Here is a 16,856-nt window from a genome sequence, read left to right on the forward strand (position 1 = left end):
CCCAGCCTGCTAAAGACATGAACTAGCTCTCTGGCAATGGTCTTGGTTGACGTATTGCGCAACGGGATCGCTTCCGGGTACCTGGTAGCGTAATCCATTATGACCAGAATATACTGGTGTCCCCTGGCAGACTTCATTAAGGGTCCAACCAAATCCATCGCTATTCTTTCAAACGGCACCTCTATGATAGGCAATGGAACTAGTGGACCCATAAAATGTGGCCTGGGAGCATGATACTGACACTCAGGGCAGGATGCGCAAAAGTCAGATACCTCTTTATGGAGCCCGGGCCAGAAAAACCTCTGCATTATTCGCTCAGTGGTTTTCTCTACCCCTAGATGGCCTGCCGTTATATGACCATGGGCCAGATCCAACACTGTTCTTCTGTAGGCCTTGGGAACTATTAGTTGTTCCACAACATCTTCCCCCTTCTTAGTCACCTGATATAACAAATCCTGACACATTACCATGTGGGGATAGGACAAAGGACTATCAGGGTCTATGGGTTTACCATCAACTACTTTTACATTCTCCCTGGCTTTTACCAAAGTAGGGTCATTCAACTGCTCCACGGCAAAGACCTCTCTTCTGACCTCTAAATCAGGCAGACGATCAACTGGCCCAACAACACTTCCCACCTCAATGGGAGGCACATCAGTTGGCGGACCACCGTCACGCTCCGCATTCTCTATTTCGCCAATCATAGTAGAAAAAGGGAATAGCTCTGACTCAGAAGAAACTCCCTCCTCCACTACATCGACAACCTTCTCAAATGGATCGGGGTTGTTCACTTCTGGAACAAAACGACTTTCCCACAACTTCCAGAAGTGAGGAAAGTCTCTCCCCAATATTGCATCGCACATCAGACCAGGCACCAAACCGACAGAAACTATAGCAGAACCACATGGTGTCTCGATGTTCACCTCGGCAGTAACATAATATCGAGTATCCCCATGTATGCAGGTCACACCAACAGTTTTCCCCTTACGCCTCAAGGGGTTCACCTGCTCAGCTTTTATAAGTGTCACCAAGCTACCAGAGTCTAACAGTGCCTCTACTCGGTTGCCATCTACAGTGAGTACACACATGTGCTTATCAGTCTCAGCCTGCCGGTCAGCCGTACAGGCTGTCTGTGCAAAGAAAGACCCCCTGCGGTAGACATGAGCAGTATCACATTGCATAGGTTCAGTTGTAAGTGCACAATTAGCGGCAATATGGCAGAAGTCACCACACCGGAAACACTGAATCATATTAATGTCTAGTCGTTTACGGGGCAAGAACCTTCCTGGCCCGGCAGGCCTATCTCCAGGTTCTACACCCTCAGTCTTAGGTACATTCCACCGCCCAGCACCCTTCTCTCCTGGAACAGTCTTACCAGTGTCTGTGGGAGTTCGCCGGTGCGCCATCGGGGCTCGGTGGGGCATACTCATCAGCTCCTCAGCTGCCACGTACCTCTCCACCAGCTCGACCAACTGGTCCGCGGACTTAGGGTCTGCATGGCTCACCCACTTGCGCAGAGTCGCAGGTAACGATCGCAGGTACCGGTCCATCACGACCCTTTCCACGATTTGTGGTCCCGTTAGCGTCTCGGGCTGTAGCCATTTTGAGGACAGATGGACGAGGTCATGCATCTGCGAACGTGGAGGCTTGTCCATATGGAACTCCCAGCGGTGGACCCGTTGGGCACGAACAAAGGTGGTGACTCCCAAGCGAGTTAGGATCTCCTGTTTTAGTTTTTTATAGTCCTTGGCATCAGCCAGGCATAAGTCAAAATATGCTTTTTGTGGCTCCCCAGACAAAAAAGGTGCCACCAGACTTGCCCACTGCTCCTGGGGCCAACTCTCCCTTTCGGCCGTTCTTTCAAATGCGGCGAGATAGGCCTCCACATCATCGCCTGAAGTCATCTTTTGGAGGAAGTGACTGGCTCGTACGGAGTGAGTGGTGGTGGGAAGACCAGTAATAACATCTCTGGGCCGGGCGACCAGGTGCTGTACCACCTCTTTTATGGCCTGGCTGTTTTCCGCTAAGGCCTGGCGGGTTTCCTCGATGGCAACCTGTTGTTGCCTCTGGGCTGTCTCCAAGGCCAACAGTTGCACCCTGGTGGATTCCTGCAGAGCCCTGGTAGATTCCTGCTGAACTGCTGTAGCTTGGAGCAAGGCCTTAATAATGTCCTCCATTTTGGCCTGGGGTATAGGTTGGAAGCTTAAACTTGCCTCTCTGAGCACTGGCTGATGCCTCCTCTATGGGACTCCAAGGACACAGCGTTATTTCCACACTCACAAATTGAGTGTCTGTCCCTTTAATTTTTAAACGGAAAGTTTTCCTCTTGATGCAACTTCAGTGTGTGTGGTTGCCCGCATTCTCCACCATATTGTGACACAGTTAGGTTAGGGGGTCCCTCTCCTGGGTAGAGGACTCCTTCCTTACACACACACACAGCAGCAGGGAAGCAGCACACCAGTCTGAATGCAAGTACAAGCTGGTCGGCGCCAGTCTTTATTGTACAATGTCAGAAATAACATAAAGAAAACATAAACATAAATCCTAGCCCTGTCGGGGCACTAACTTCACAGGTAGTTCCCTCACTACCAGAACCTGGCAGGGCCTAATGCCCTCGCCAGCAACAAAAGCACAGCACAACACTCACGGATAGGTTTTCAAGTGTCTCTGAGCAAACTCCCTGTCTGCTCTCCCAGGTGAGACAATCAGCCCTCAACACACTAGGCTTATATTGGCCACCCTCAGGTGGGAACCCAATCAAGCCTGTTACCAGGCTGCGAGAACCAAAACCTGGCGTGGCCGTGGGTGGAGCCCTCCCTCTCCTCTCACCCACAACCCCCAGGTCCCAAACCGGCTTTTCAAAAAGCCGAAACTCAAGCCTGCTATACTGCAGACTTTCTCCTGGGGGTTTAAAACACATAAGACCGGAATCTGGGACAAATGTACCTGCCACAGACCACTTTACCAATGATCCTATCACTATATATATATGTGTGTGTGTACATATATCTACAGTATATATACATATATACTGTGTATAATTTTATTGATTGGGGCCGCCACAAGTTTTTTGTCCAGGGGCCCCCAAAGACCTTAATCCGGCCCTGCACACACATAAACATACATACTGTCACACACATAGATACTGTCACACACATAAACATACATACTGTCACACACACAAACATACATACTGTCACACACATAGATACTGTCACACACATATGCAGTTACACACATAAACATACATACTGTCACACACATAGATACTGTCACACACATAAACATACATACTGTCACACACATAGATACTGTCACACACATAAACATACATACTGTCACACACATAGATACTGTCACACACATAAACATACATACTGTCACACACATAGATACTGTCACACACATAAACATAATACTGTCACACACATATGCAGTCACACACATAAACATACATACTGTCACACACATATACACTGTCACACACATAAACATACATACTGTCACACACATAGATACTGTCACACACATAAACATACATACTGTCACACACATAGATACTGTCGCACACATAAACATACATACTGTCACACACATAGATACTGTCACACACATATGCAGTCACACATACATACTGTCACACACATAGATACTGTCACAGTGACAGTATGTATGTGTGACTGCATATGTGTGTGACAGTATCTATGTGTGTGACAGTATGTATGTTTATGTGTGTGACAGTATCTATGTGTGTGACAGTATGTATGTTTATGTGTGTGACAGTATCTATGTGTGTGACAGTATGTATGTTTATGTGTGTGACTGCATATGTGTGTGACAGTATGTATGTTTATGTGTGTGACAGTATCTATGTGTGTGACAGTATGTATGTTTATGTGTGTGACCAATGGCGTAACTACAGCCCCCGCAGCCCCCGCGGTGGCTTGGGGGCGCGGAGGCTTGTGGGGCGAGGTGACTGCAGATTCCATGCGGACTGGCCGTCCGCATGAAATCTGCAGAAAACAGCCCTCCAAAAATGGCCGCCGCCTAGGAGGAGACATATGCTAGAGGTCCTACTGGACCTCTAGCATCTGTTAGTCATCCAGGCAGGGCGGTAGTGTGGACGGCACATAAGTGCCGTCCGCACTACATTACTAGCAACAAACACACAGCCGCCGGCGTCGGCAGCTGTGTGTTTGTTTTAGCAGCCGATGAGAGTCTGTCAGACTCTCATCGGCTGCTGCGCCCACTGCGGGAGCCGGGCTTCCGGCTCCTGCAGTGCGTGATGGGACAGACGTCATGACGTCTCTCCCATCATGCAGAGCGGGCCGGCCCGGGAGGACGCTGCACGGAGGAGCATGCCGGAGCGGGGATCAAGGTAAGCAGAGTTTTATTTTCTTTGTGTGTGTGTTTCTGGCCAGGCGGGGGGCACTGCTGGGGGGACTACCACTAAGGGCACTGCTGGGGGGGAGGACGGACTACTACTAAGGGCATTGGGAGGGGGAGGACAGACTACTGCTAAGTGCACTGGGGGGGGGACTACTACCACTAAGTGCACTGCTGGGGGGGAGGACGGACTACTACCACTAAGGGCACTAAGGGGGACTACTACTACTACTAAGGGCAGTGCTGGGGGGGAGGACTACTACTAAGGGTACTGCTGGGGGGCACTACTACTACTAAGGGCAGTGCTGGGGGGAAGGACTACTACTAAGGGCACTGCTGGGGGGGACTACTACTAAGGGCACTGCTGTGGGGTTAGGACTGGGGGCACTATATAAGTGGGTCTACTACTGGGGGCATTATGTAAGGGGCACTGCATAGGGGGACCACTACCTGGGGCCCTGCATGGGGGGGGGCGTCAGAAAATTTTTTGGCAGGGGGGAGCAAAATTTATAGTTACGCCACTGTGTGTGACAGTATCTGTGTGTGACAGTATGTATGTTTATGTGTGTGACCAATGGCGTAACTACAGCCCCCGCAGCCCCCGCAGTGGCTTGGGGGCGCGGAGGCTTGTGGGGCGAGGTGACTGCAGATTCCATGCGGACTGGCCGTCCGCATGAAATCTGCAGAAAACAGCCCTCCCAAAATGGCCGCCGCCTGTGACAGTCACACTCATATGCAGTCACACATACATACTGTTACACACATACACATACTGTCACACACATATGCAGTCACACACATATTGTATGCATACATACTGTCACACACATATACTCATACATACATACATATATACACACACACAGTCACATACACATACATACTGTCACACACATATACATACTGTCTGTCACACACATCACATACACTTAGACAATACTATAGTGTCCCACTTACCTTACACTCTGCAGCTGCTCCTCTTCCTCCTCTCAGTGCTCCCATACATGCTGCCCCTGGCCCTGAGTTCAGGTAGTGCAGTGTAGCTCCGCCCCCTACTCTGACTCCGCCTCCACCATTCTTCTCAATTAATTTCAGATCGCAGCTGCTGTAGCTGCGATCAAAGACTGGGGGGGCCCTTCTGAGAGACAGGGGCACTTGAGCAGCCTCCCGACATTTTGCTGCACCTGCTGGCCTTATGTTTACACAATGCACGAGGAGGGGAGGAGGGCGGGGCGATGTACCGAACCTGTGCTGCTGCTGCGTAACTTACCTTTCCTGCCGGTCCTGGCGCCGTGGCCTCTCCACTTCTTACACTATCAGCGGCCCGGGCCTCGGCACTGCTAGTTGTGACAAGAAAGAGACTGCTAAGATTTGGGCGGGTGATGTTTATAGGGGGCGGGGCCACAGGTGACAAGCGGCCCCACAACCCAGTCGGCCCACCGGGAATCCAATAGCTGTAGGTAACGGCCAATCCGCCCCTGCTCCTGCCATATGTTAGCCAGCCCCAAAACCAAGCTCAGGACTAGAAACCATAGGAAGTGTGGCATCTTTCATGCTCTCAGTCTTCTTTTTTTTTTCGTTTTGTCAAGATCATGGATGCTATATGGACTGAAAAGGACCTGATTTCAGGATGTTGTAATTAAAAAAGTGAAAAAAGAGGGATGAGTGGGGGAGTGTTTATTTAAATATATATACAGCCCAGGGCTAATTTGCGGGTCCATAGGGAGGGTACAGGGCTAAAATTATGCAAATTGCATAAATTGGCCTCACACCCTCCTCACGGACTCACAAATCGCAGCCTTTTCCCATAAAGGGGCATGGCATAATGACTTCTACAGTCCGGCCACCCCCCGCCAAAACCTGTCAGCAGCACATACTCTCTTCGGGCGGCTCCCGGAGAGAAAATGTAAAGTCGGTAAGTATGGGTGTAACGCTACAGCTACAGTAGCGATACATCACATCTAATATTTTGGTCTTCAAAATTAAAATATGCCCTCCTCACTGATCAGCACCCTGCACCTAGATTGAACACATAGATTGGACAAATCAGCCAATCACTGTCTTGGAATATATTTTGAAAACCCTCAGATGCAGGCATGCGAGTTACAAACATATATAAAGAATACTGTAGCTCTTCTTGCTCACATAGACACATACTTTAGTGTCAGCTGGACTTTCAGCATTACTGTGAAACTTAAGACATATAGGGCAATATTTAGAATGAGTCTATTCCAGAATCACAAAATGTGAATGCAAATCCATTTGCAGGGCTGGCTCCAGGGGCAGCCGCGCCCTCTGCAGGCTGGGTATCATTCGCCCCATAGTCATGCGGGTGTGGCCTAATTACCATAGGTCACGCCCCCTATATGACATTATTTGGGGGCGTGCCCGCATGGCACGCCTCCAGTGAAACGTAAGGCTGGGGACGAGCCCAGCACTCCGTCAGTAGCTGGGCTTCCCACATCCCACTCCCTGCAATGAATGTATGCCGCGCGCATGCGAGCAGCATCCATTCAGCTACTCCGGGGTCCGGCACCGCTGCGTCGGTGGGGGTGCCCAACCTCCAGACCAGACCACCCGCTGGACACTTCGGCACACGGGTGGAACAGGGGGACAGTGCTGTCCCGCTGAAATCAGGATGTTGTGAGAGGTACGCCCTCTATGGGGTGGTGCCTCTGTTCAACCGCACCGGTCAGACATGCCTCGAGCCGGCCCTGTCCATTTGCACCTTTGCGACCGATTCAGTGTGAGTTCAGTTGCATATGCAAATTTGAAACTGTGGCTCCCTTCCCGTGGCTGTGACTCCCTACCCTTGTAGTAACTAGTTGAAATGAGACCGTATTCGCCAAATAGTAAAATTAGCAGTATACAAAAGAAACTCATTACAATTAAAGGGCGTACAGAGCAGATAATAATTACCCAAGTGGTTTGGTGCATCTGCAGAACTTAGCGAAGTGTTAAGTGAAGGGTTAACCCGGGCAGCTCCCTGGTGTAAAAGGGCAGAGGGTTGGATTTTAGGTGGAAAAGGGGTATTAGAGGCTGAAAAAAACTTGGATTACAAAAATTCCTGCATGCACAATGGGCCTGATCCAGAGGTTGACGCTATTAAATCTGATGAAAATGGCTGTTTTTGGATGATTGCATTATTGTTTAGTATCAGGGCTTTTTAACAAGGGATTTTAAGATCTGTATGATTGCAAAGCCGCGCAAATAACCCTATAATTTTTCAGTACTTGCCTCCTTGGTCAAAACCATCTTTAGCTAATTGTAGCCTGTAGGTTTTTTGGATAGGGATATGAATGGCAGCGTATGCGCAGTAGCTGAGCTTGGTCCTTTCAACAGTACAGGGTAACAGTGGTAACCAGTGGTTATGCAGGGGTTAAACATAATGGATACAAATGCAATAGTAGACACACAGCAGTATCTCCATTAGCTAACCAGCTGTATTGTGTTATGTTCTGGGTTGTTTGTGGACCCGGGGTGGTAGCAGGAGCGATCACAGAAGCAGATTTGTAAATAAAACTAGGATTTTTAATAAGTGCTTGAGTAGACATATAATGTGGCAGTAAATAAAAGTCCAGGAAAATATAAATGTGCACAAGAGTTCTGTGGTGGGAGCAAAAGGGTTAATGTCCAGGTAGAAACAATTAGAGCTGTCCAGGTGTGCAGGTAGTGAAACTGAAAATAATCAAGCCAGGTTTGCAGATAGTGAACTGAAAATAATCAAGCCAGGTTTGTAGGTAGTGAACTGAAGCGCAGGATGTCAGCAGGCTCAGGCACTCAGGTATGGGCAAGGGTGGTAGAGGTAGCGGGGTAGTCCAGTGGGAACTAGGAGCTGACAGGCAGACTGGCAGACAGCGAATTCACAGGAACAGGAAAGCACAGAGAACTCCCTCTCAGCTAGGCTGAGATACACGTTGCACTGGCAAAGAAGGAAGGCACTGACCCTTCCTAAATACCCCATGCCGTGCTGTTACTGGCCGGAGGGAACATGTGACTCACCAGGATTGGCCAGCTGCATCACATGGCCAGAAGGCAAGATGGCGGCGCCCATGCCAAACGGAACGGAGACGCCGCCAGGCCTCACCAGTGCAGAGTGACAACAGGGCCGCACAACAACGCGCGCAGCCAAAGCCCCCTGCCAGACACCAGCTCCGCCTCCAGACAGCCCGCGCCACAACGACCTCACAGGTAACACCCGCCTAGCGCCATGCTGAAATACCCTGGCCGTGACAGTACCCCCCCCTTTTGGGGTGGCCTCAGGACACTCACCAGGCTTCTCCGGATGGGCAGAATGGAATCTCCTGATGAGCGTGGGAGCGTGGACATCACGAGCATCGGTCCAGCAACGTTCCTCTGGACCGTAACCTTTCCAGGCCAACAAATACTGAAGATGACCTCTGCGCAGACGAGAGTCCAAGATCTGGGCGACTTCAAACTCAACTCCTCTCTCCGTCTGGACTCGAGGAGAAGAAGGTAGAGCATTATGGAACTTATTCAGGACTAGGGGCTTTAATAAGGAAACATGGAAGGAATTGGGAATTTTTAGGTATGGGGGTAACTTTAAACGGTAGGCCACTGGATTAATGACTTCTGTTATGGTGAAGGGACCGATGAAGCGGGGTGCGAATTTCATAGACGGAACTCTTAGAGGAAGGTTCCGAGTAGACAACCAGACCTGGTTTCCTACTTGCATGCGTGGAACTATTCTACGCTTCTTATCGGTCTGGGTCTTATAGCGAGAGGATGCCTTCAACAAATCAGACCGTACTTGAGCCCAGATGGCAGCAAAATTCTGCACCGTGTCCTCCACGGCCGGAACATCGAAAACAGGCAGGCTTCGGAATTCGGGAACACGAGGATGAAGGCCATATACAACCTGAAATGGCGTTTGGTTAGTTGACGAGTGGTAGGAAGCATTATGTGCAAACTCAGCCCACGGCAGCAAGGCAGCCCAATTGTCCTGGGAAGATGACATAAAAATTCTTAAGAAAGTCTCTAGATCTTGATTAACTCTCTCGGTAGAGCCGTTGCTTTGCGGATGGTAGGCCGTGGAAAAGTTTAACTTCACTTGAAGAACAGAACACAAAGCCCTCCAGAATTTTGCAGTAAACTGCACACCACGGTCAGAGACAATTTCAGCAGGAAGGCCATGTAGACAAAATATGTGTTGGACAAACAACTGTGCCAGGTCAGGGGCAGAAGGTAACTTCTTCAACGGTATATAGTGGACCATCTTAGAAAATCGGTCTATTACAACCCAGATAGTGTTGAAACCTTGAGAGACTGGCAGGTCTGTGACGAAATCCATGGAGAGATGCGTCCATGGATGTGATGGAGTAGGTAATGGAAGCAATTCCCCAGCTGGAGCTTGTCGTGATGATTTATGCTGGGCACAGGAGGAGCAGGAAGAGATAAACTCCATTATATCTGCCTTCATAGAAGGCCACCAATAGTGTCTTTTCAGGAACTCCAAGGTCTTCCGAGTGCCTGAGTGCCCTGCGAAGCGAGAGGAATGTGCCTAAGTGAGAAGCTGCTTCCTTAATTCCGGGGCCACAAATGATTTTCCCGTAGGAGGCTGAAGTTGTAATGCGGCGAAAACTCTTGATTCCAAGACAGGGGTATTGCTTTGATTTTCAGATTGATCATCAAAGAGGAGAGATCTCGATAGGGCATCAGCCTTCTGATTAAGTGCTCCAGACCGGAAGGTCAGGGTGAACTGAAACCTGGCAAAGAATATTGCCCAGCGGGCCAAACGAGGACTCACACATTGGAGGTTTTTGAGAAATAGGAGATTTCTATGGTCCGTAAATACAGTAAATGGAAACTTGGCGCTTTCTAGCAAATATCTCCATTCCTTCAACGCCAACTTTACAGCTAGTAGTTCTTGCTCACCTATGGCGTAGTTCCTTTCGGCAGGAGAGAATTTTTTAGAAAAGAACCCACACGGATGGACTCGGTTGTCCTCATAACGTAGAGACAAGACTGCTCCCACAGCTTCAGATGATGCGTCTACTTCCAACAAAAAAGGCCTGTCCAGATCAGGTTGTCGTAGAACTGGTGCTGAGATAAAGGCCTGTTTTAGAAGATGAAAGGCAGACTCTGCCTCAGGTGACCATTGGGCAGGATTAGCACCTTTGCGGGTCAAGGCTGTAATGGGAGCCAGCAGTGTAGAAAATCCCTTAATGAAGCATCTATAATAATTTGCGAAGCCCAACAATCTCTGGATGGCCTTCAGTGTCTGAGGTCGGGTCCAATCCAGAATTGCCTGTACCTTCTTGGGGTCCATTTCTAAACTGGAGCCAGATATTACATAGCCGAGAAAAGGTACACTGGGCACTCCAAAGATTCACTTCTCCAGTTTGCAGTAAAGGTGGTTTTCTCTCAAACGGGTCAAAACTTCTTTAACATGTTCTTGATGTTTAGCCACAGAGGGTGAAAAAATCAGTATGTCATCCAGATAGACAACAACCGAAACATATAACAGATCCTGGAAAATCTCATTAACAAAACTTTGAAAGACAGCAGGGGCGTTACACAATCCAAAAGGCATTACTAAATACTCAAAATGTCCATCTCTGGTATTAAAAGCGGTCTTCCATTCATCGCCAGCTCAGATACGAATGAGGTTGTAAGCCCCTCTTAGATCTAATTTCGAAAAAATTACAGAGCCCTTGACCCTATCAAACAACTCAGTAATCAGGGGAAGAGGGTATCGATTCTTTACAGTAATGTCATTAAGGCCTCGATAATCGATACATGGTCTTAGACCACCGTCCTTCTTGCCAACGAAGAAAAACCCAGCTCTGGCAGGTGAAGTAGAGGGGCGAATGAACCCCTTTGCCAGGTTGTCCCGGATGTATTCGGTCATGGCTTGAGTCTCAGACAAGGACAGCGGATAGGTATGACCACGAGGTGGTATCTTATCAGGTATCAATTCAATTGGACAGTCCCATTCCCTATGAGGGGGTAAGATATTTGCTTGTTGTTCAGAGAAAACATTGGCGAACATCTGATATTCCTTGGGAATGGCAGAAGAAACTAATGGAACTGTCTTTCTCACAGGTCGAATTTTTGGAAGACAGGATTTCTGACAGTCCATACCCCATGACAGAATCTGCATAGAACTCCAATCAATCCTGGGATTATGTTGACGTAACCAGGGTAGACCAAGAACAATTTCTTGAGAGGCCTCTGATATCACCAGGAATTTTAAGGACTCAGAATGAAGTGCCCCAATTCGGATCAATACTGGTTGAGTCTCTTTGGTGACTATCCCGTTAGTTAGAGGGCGTCCGTCTATAGAGGTCAGAGAGATGGCATGGTTGAGAGACAAACAAGGAATCTGAAATTTGTCTATGAAACTAGACGTTATAAAATTTCCGGCTGCTCCCGAGTCAAGTAGAGCAGTAGCAAAGACAGGTTTGGGTTTAAGATCCAAGGCTAGGGTAATCGTGAAATCTTTAATTTTTGGAGACGGGTTCATAACTCCTAACTTGATGTCTCCAGGGTCAGTTAGGATTTAGCATTTCCCGGTTTACGGGGGCAGGAGATCAGCAGGTGACCGGACTCTCCGCAGTACAGACAGAGGTTCTTTTGCATTCTTCTCTGACATTCTTCTTTAGAGAGGTGTGTATGATTCACCTGCATAGGCTCCTCTTCAGTAGGGGAAGGAATGGGATGGGTAGAAATGGAGGGGGTAAATGACCTTTGCCGGTCAGTTCTGTTTTTTTCAGCCTGACGTTCCCTGAAGCGTAGGTCAACTTTGATACACAACGAAATCATGTCGTTCAGATTAGAAGGAAGCTCTCGAGTGACTAGATCATCCTTTAGTCGGTCTGACAACCCATGCCAGAAGGTCGAGGTGAGGGCTCCCTCATTCCATTTGAGCTCTGATGCTAAAATTTGAAATTGCATGGCATATTGACTGACAGGATGGACCCCTTGTCTCAGTGTCATGATGTTTGATGATGCTGATACAGTACGCCCAGGTTAATCGAAAATCCTCCTGAAGGATGACACAAAGCCTGTGTAATTATCCAGCAGCGGATCTGAGCGCTCCCAGAGTGGGGAAGCCCATTCCAAGGCCTGGCCGGATAACAGAGAGACTATATAAGCCACTTTAGTTCTTGCAGTTAGAAAGTTGTCAGGCTGCAGGGTAAAATGTATGTCACACTGATTTAGGAATCCTCGGCAGAGTTTAGGATTGCCGTCAAATTTATTTGGTAAAGGAAGATGTAAGCGGGGAGATGATCTGCCTCCTGTATTCCCAGACGCTGATGCGGATGTAGATGCTGGTACTTCAGGGGTAGAAAAGGAAGTTTGCAAACTATCCTGTCGCTTGGACATCTCTTGCAGAAATTTAGCCATCTGATGCTGCACGTTTTCCAGATTTTCTAAACGACCAGAAATGCACCTGAACAAATCCACTCCTGACTCCTGATCCGTGGCCGGCTCCATGGGGCCAGTGCAAACTGTTATGTTCTGGGTTGTTTGTGGACCCGGGGTGGTAGCAGGAGTGATCACAGAAGCAGATTTGTAAATAAAACTAGGATTTTTAATAAGTGCTTGAGTAGACATATAATGTGGCAGTAAATAAAAGTCCAGGAAAATATAAATGTGCACAAGAGTTCTGTGGTGGGAGCAAAAGGGTTAATGTCCAGGTAATAATAATAATAATAATAATTTTATTTATATAGCGCTTTTCTCCTAAAGGACTCAAAGTGCTTTACATTTACAGTACAAAATACAAAATAAGCTTAAACAAGGGACATTAGTGAAATGCTTGGGTGAATAGGTGAGTCTTGAGTCTATTTTTGAAGGATTCTAGAGTGGAGGCCTCTCGAACTGTGCGGGGAAGTGAGTTCCAAAAGGTTGGAGCCACAAAACTGAAAGCTCGACCCCCAGATGAATTCCGTGAGATTCTAGGTACTGTTAATAGTCCTTCGTCAGCGGATCGCAGTAATCGAGTGGGACAGTAAGGAATCAGAAGCTGCTTCAGGTACCCTGGGCCATGGTCATGTAGGGCTTTGTAAGTTATTAATCCAATCTTGAAAGCAATTCGCCATCTGACAGGCAGCCAGTGAAGGGAGTAGAGAATGGGTGTTATGTGGCTGGAACGGGGCTGGATGGTTAATAGCCTGGCAGCTGCATTTTGTACCATCTGCAAGTGGTGTAATTCTTTTGCTGGGAGACCGAGGTAGAGGGCATTGCAGTAGTCTAGGCGTGATGATATAAATGCATGTATGACTTTAGGCAGATCTTCTGAGGGAATTAAGTGCTTGATTCTGGCTATGTTCCTCAGATGAAAGAATGAGGATTTGATTGTGGCTGATACCTGATGTTTAAGTGTCAAGCCACTATCCAGGACAACACCAAGATTCCGCACTTGTTTAGTGTTTTGTAATTCTGAACCCCCAAGCGTAAGTCCTGTTGGTTGGCTATGCCGTAGACCTGTCCTGTGACCTATCATAAGGACCTCTGTTTTATCAGGGTTCAGTCGCAGACAACTGGCACTCATCCACTCCTGAAGCTCAGCTAGGCAGCCATTTAGGGTTGTTATTGGGTCCTTTGTACCTGGAGCAAAGGACAGGTACAGTTGTGTATCATCTGCATAGCAGTGGTAGACCAGGCCATGACGTCTGATTATTTCACCCAATGGTAGCATGTATACTGCAAAAAGCATGGGGGATAGTATAGAACCCTGTGAGACACCGCATGGAAGTGGCACTGGTGATGAAGAGTTTACTCCAGAAGAAACTCTCTGTGACCTGCCAGTGAGAAATGATTTGAACCATCTAAGGACTGTGCCATCCAGTCCACAGAAATTTTTCAGGCGCTCAATTAGAATCCCATGGTCCACAGTATCAAATGCTGCTGAGAGATCCAGAAGGATTAAGATTGAACAATCACCTCTGTCTCTTGCCATCAGAAGATCATTAAGCACACATACCAGGGCTGTTTCAGTGCTATGTCTTCTCCTGAATCCTGACTGGAATGGATCATAAATATCATGGGTAGACAGGTGGGTTTCCAGTTGCATTGCCACCACTTTCTCAATGGCTTTTCCTAGAAAAGGAAGGTTTGATACTGGTCTATAATTGGTCATGCAGTCAGGGTCTAAATTAGATTTTTTAAGAAGTGGTCTAACAATTGCTTCCTTTAGTGGTTCTGGAAAAATGGCTGTTTGCAAAGAGCATTGAACTATTTTTGCAATTACAGGGCCAATCATTTCCATACACCCTATGAGAAACTTGGTTGAGGCAGGGTCCAGATCACAGGTGGTGGGTCGCAACATTCTGATAATTTTAGCAATGTCTTTTACATCCATTATGTCAAAGCTGTTCCAGGGAGACAGGTGGTTTACCTTGGCAGGCTTGGTAGTTTGGCACTCCTTTGATGGCACTGTGGGGATTCCAGCCCGGATGGAGGAAACTTTATCTGCAAAGAATTTTGCAAACTCATTGCATCTTGACTGGGAGAGGGTTTCATCATGCTGCAGGCATGCTGGTTTGCAAAGCATCTCCACTGTACGGAAAAGCTGAGCCGGCCTATTGTTTGCTGCCTTGATCTCATTTGAAAGGAACTCTGGTTTCGTACGGGTGATTGTTGATTGATATTCTCTTATATGTTTGATTAGTGTTAACATATCCTCTACCAAGTTCGTCTTCCTCCATCGTCTTTCAAGTCTACGCCCCCTTTTCTTGAGTTCACTAACACTATTGTCAAACCAAGGGGCTTGACGGTGTGGTATGAGGGGTCGTATACGCACAGGGGCAATAATATCCATTGCAGCTGTCACATCCCTGTTATAGTAATGGACCAGGGAACAAGGATCTTCACAGGCCCCCATTACCGCAGAAAGATCCAGGTTTGCTGCAAGAGCCTGGGGAGTCATGCCCCTCATTGGACGATACCTTGTCAACTCCATGGGTAAAGTTCTATTTTGAGGGGTTGCAACTGAGAAGTGAATTGAGTGGTGGTCTGACCACGTGACTGGGTTTATATTTAGGTCAGAGACATCTAATCCAATCTGGAAGACAAGATCAAGAGTATGACCACTTATATGAGTAGCCGAAGGAATGATTTGTGTGAGGCCCAGAGCATTCATTGTGCACAGGAGATCTTGGCCAAGGTGTGAGAGCTCATAATCAACCCATGCATTGAAATCCCCAAGGATCAGCCATCTTTGATGCTCCAGAACTAGTCCAGCAACAATATCTGCAAATTCTTGTAGAAATATCTTTCCATCTCCAGGGGGGCGGTAAATGAGAAGTACTCTGATTGTAGAAACAATTAGAGCTGTGCAGGTAGTGAAACTGAAAATAATCAAGCCAGGTTTCCAGATAGTGAACTGAAAATAATCAAGCCAGGTTTGTAGGTAGTGAACTGAAGCGCAGGATGTCAGCAGGCTCAGGCACTCAGGTATGGGGAAGGGTGGTAGAGGTAGCGGGGTAGTCCAGTGGGAACTAGGAGCTGACAGGCAGACTGGCAGACAGCGAATTCACAGGAACAGGAAAGCACAGAGAACTCCCTCTCAGCTAGGCTGAGATACACGTTGCACTGGCAAAGAAGGAAGGCACTGACCCATCCTAAATACCCCATGCCGTGCTGTTACTGGCCGGGATTGGCCAGCCGCATCACATGGCCAGAAGGCAAGATGGCGGCGCCCATGCCAAACGGAACGGAGACGCCGCCAGGCCTCACCAGCGCAGAGTGACAACAGGGCCGCACAACAACGCGCGCAGCCAAAGCCCCCCGCCAGACACCAGCTCCGCCACCAGACAGCCCGCGCCACAACGACCTCACAGGTAACACCCGCCTAGCGCCATGCTGAAATACCCTGGCCGTGACATATTGCAGTTACAGCCTTGAGCATACAGGGGCTGCTGGGTATTTGCACTAGCAGGCTATATACTTGCTGTGTGGCCAGTGGGGTGCTTGTACATTTAAGCTGTGGTGGATGCTGGAGTAGGAGAGTGTGTGGCATTGCAGCGAATGCGCAGTAGCGCACTCAGCAGGAGGGACCTGCTGTAAGAGTCGCAGCAGGTCCTAGTGCCCGCCGACTCTAGCCACTGATATGAAGACAGCACAGAGGCCCTGATTCAGAGCCGGACGCTCTGAAAGACGCTCGCTCTGAATTTGGGCGTTTTTTTTTTTTGTGCGGCCTCCTGGCCTCTCGCATAGCTGTGGGTGACCAGGAATGGTCAATACCATTGCGACAATCGGGCTTGCGACGAGACCCTTGTGGTAGGGTCTTGTGGCCGCAAGCCCCATAGAGAGCCGGAAGCTCTCCCACTGACATCACTTGTGATGTCAGTGGGGCCGCCCACAAACGGTAGGCGTTCGCTTGGGAATGTCTCCATTTGTGAAGCCACCCCCCCGGCCACGCCTACCAAACGGGCCGAGCTGTCAATTACCATCGACAGCTCGCCCACTTTGGTGCGAGACCAGGAGGAACGGAGCACCCG

The 16,856-nt window shown here is 48.5% G+C and overlaps 1 protein-coding gene across 1 annotated transcript in view; it reads left to right on the forward strand.

Annotated features, from left to right (window-relative positions):
• KISS1R (KISS1 receptor) overlaps nt 1-16,856 on the forward strand; it is a 308,350-nt gene that overhangs the window by 175,458 nt on the left and 116,036 nt on the right. The gene's annotated exons all lie outside the window — the stretch shown is intronic.

Source organism: Taudactylus pleione, unplaced genomic scaffold (assembly GCF_031769625.1).
Source record: "Taudactylus pleione unplaced genomic scaffold, aTauple2 ptg000044l, whole genome shotgun sequence".
In the NCBI taxonomy this organism is placed as follows: Eukaryota; Metazoa; Chordata; class Amphibia; order Anura; family Myobatrachidae; genus Taudactylus; species Taudactylus pleione.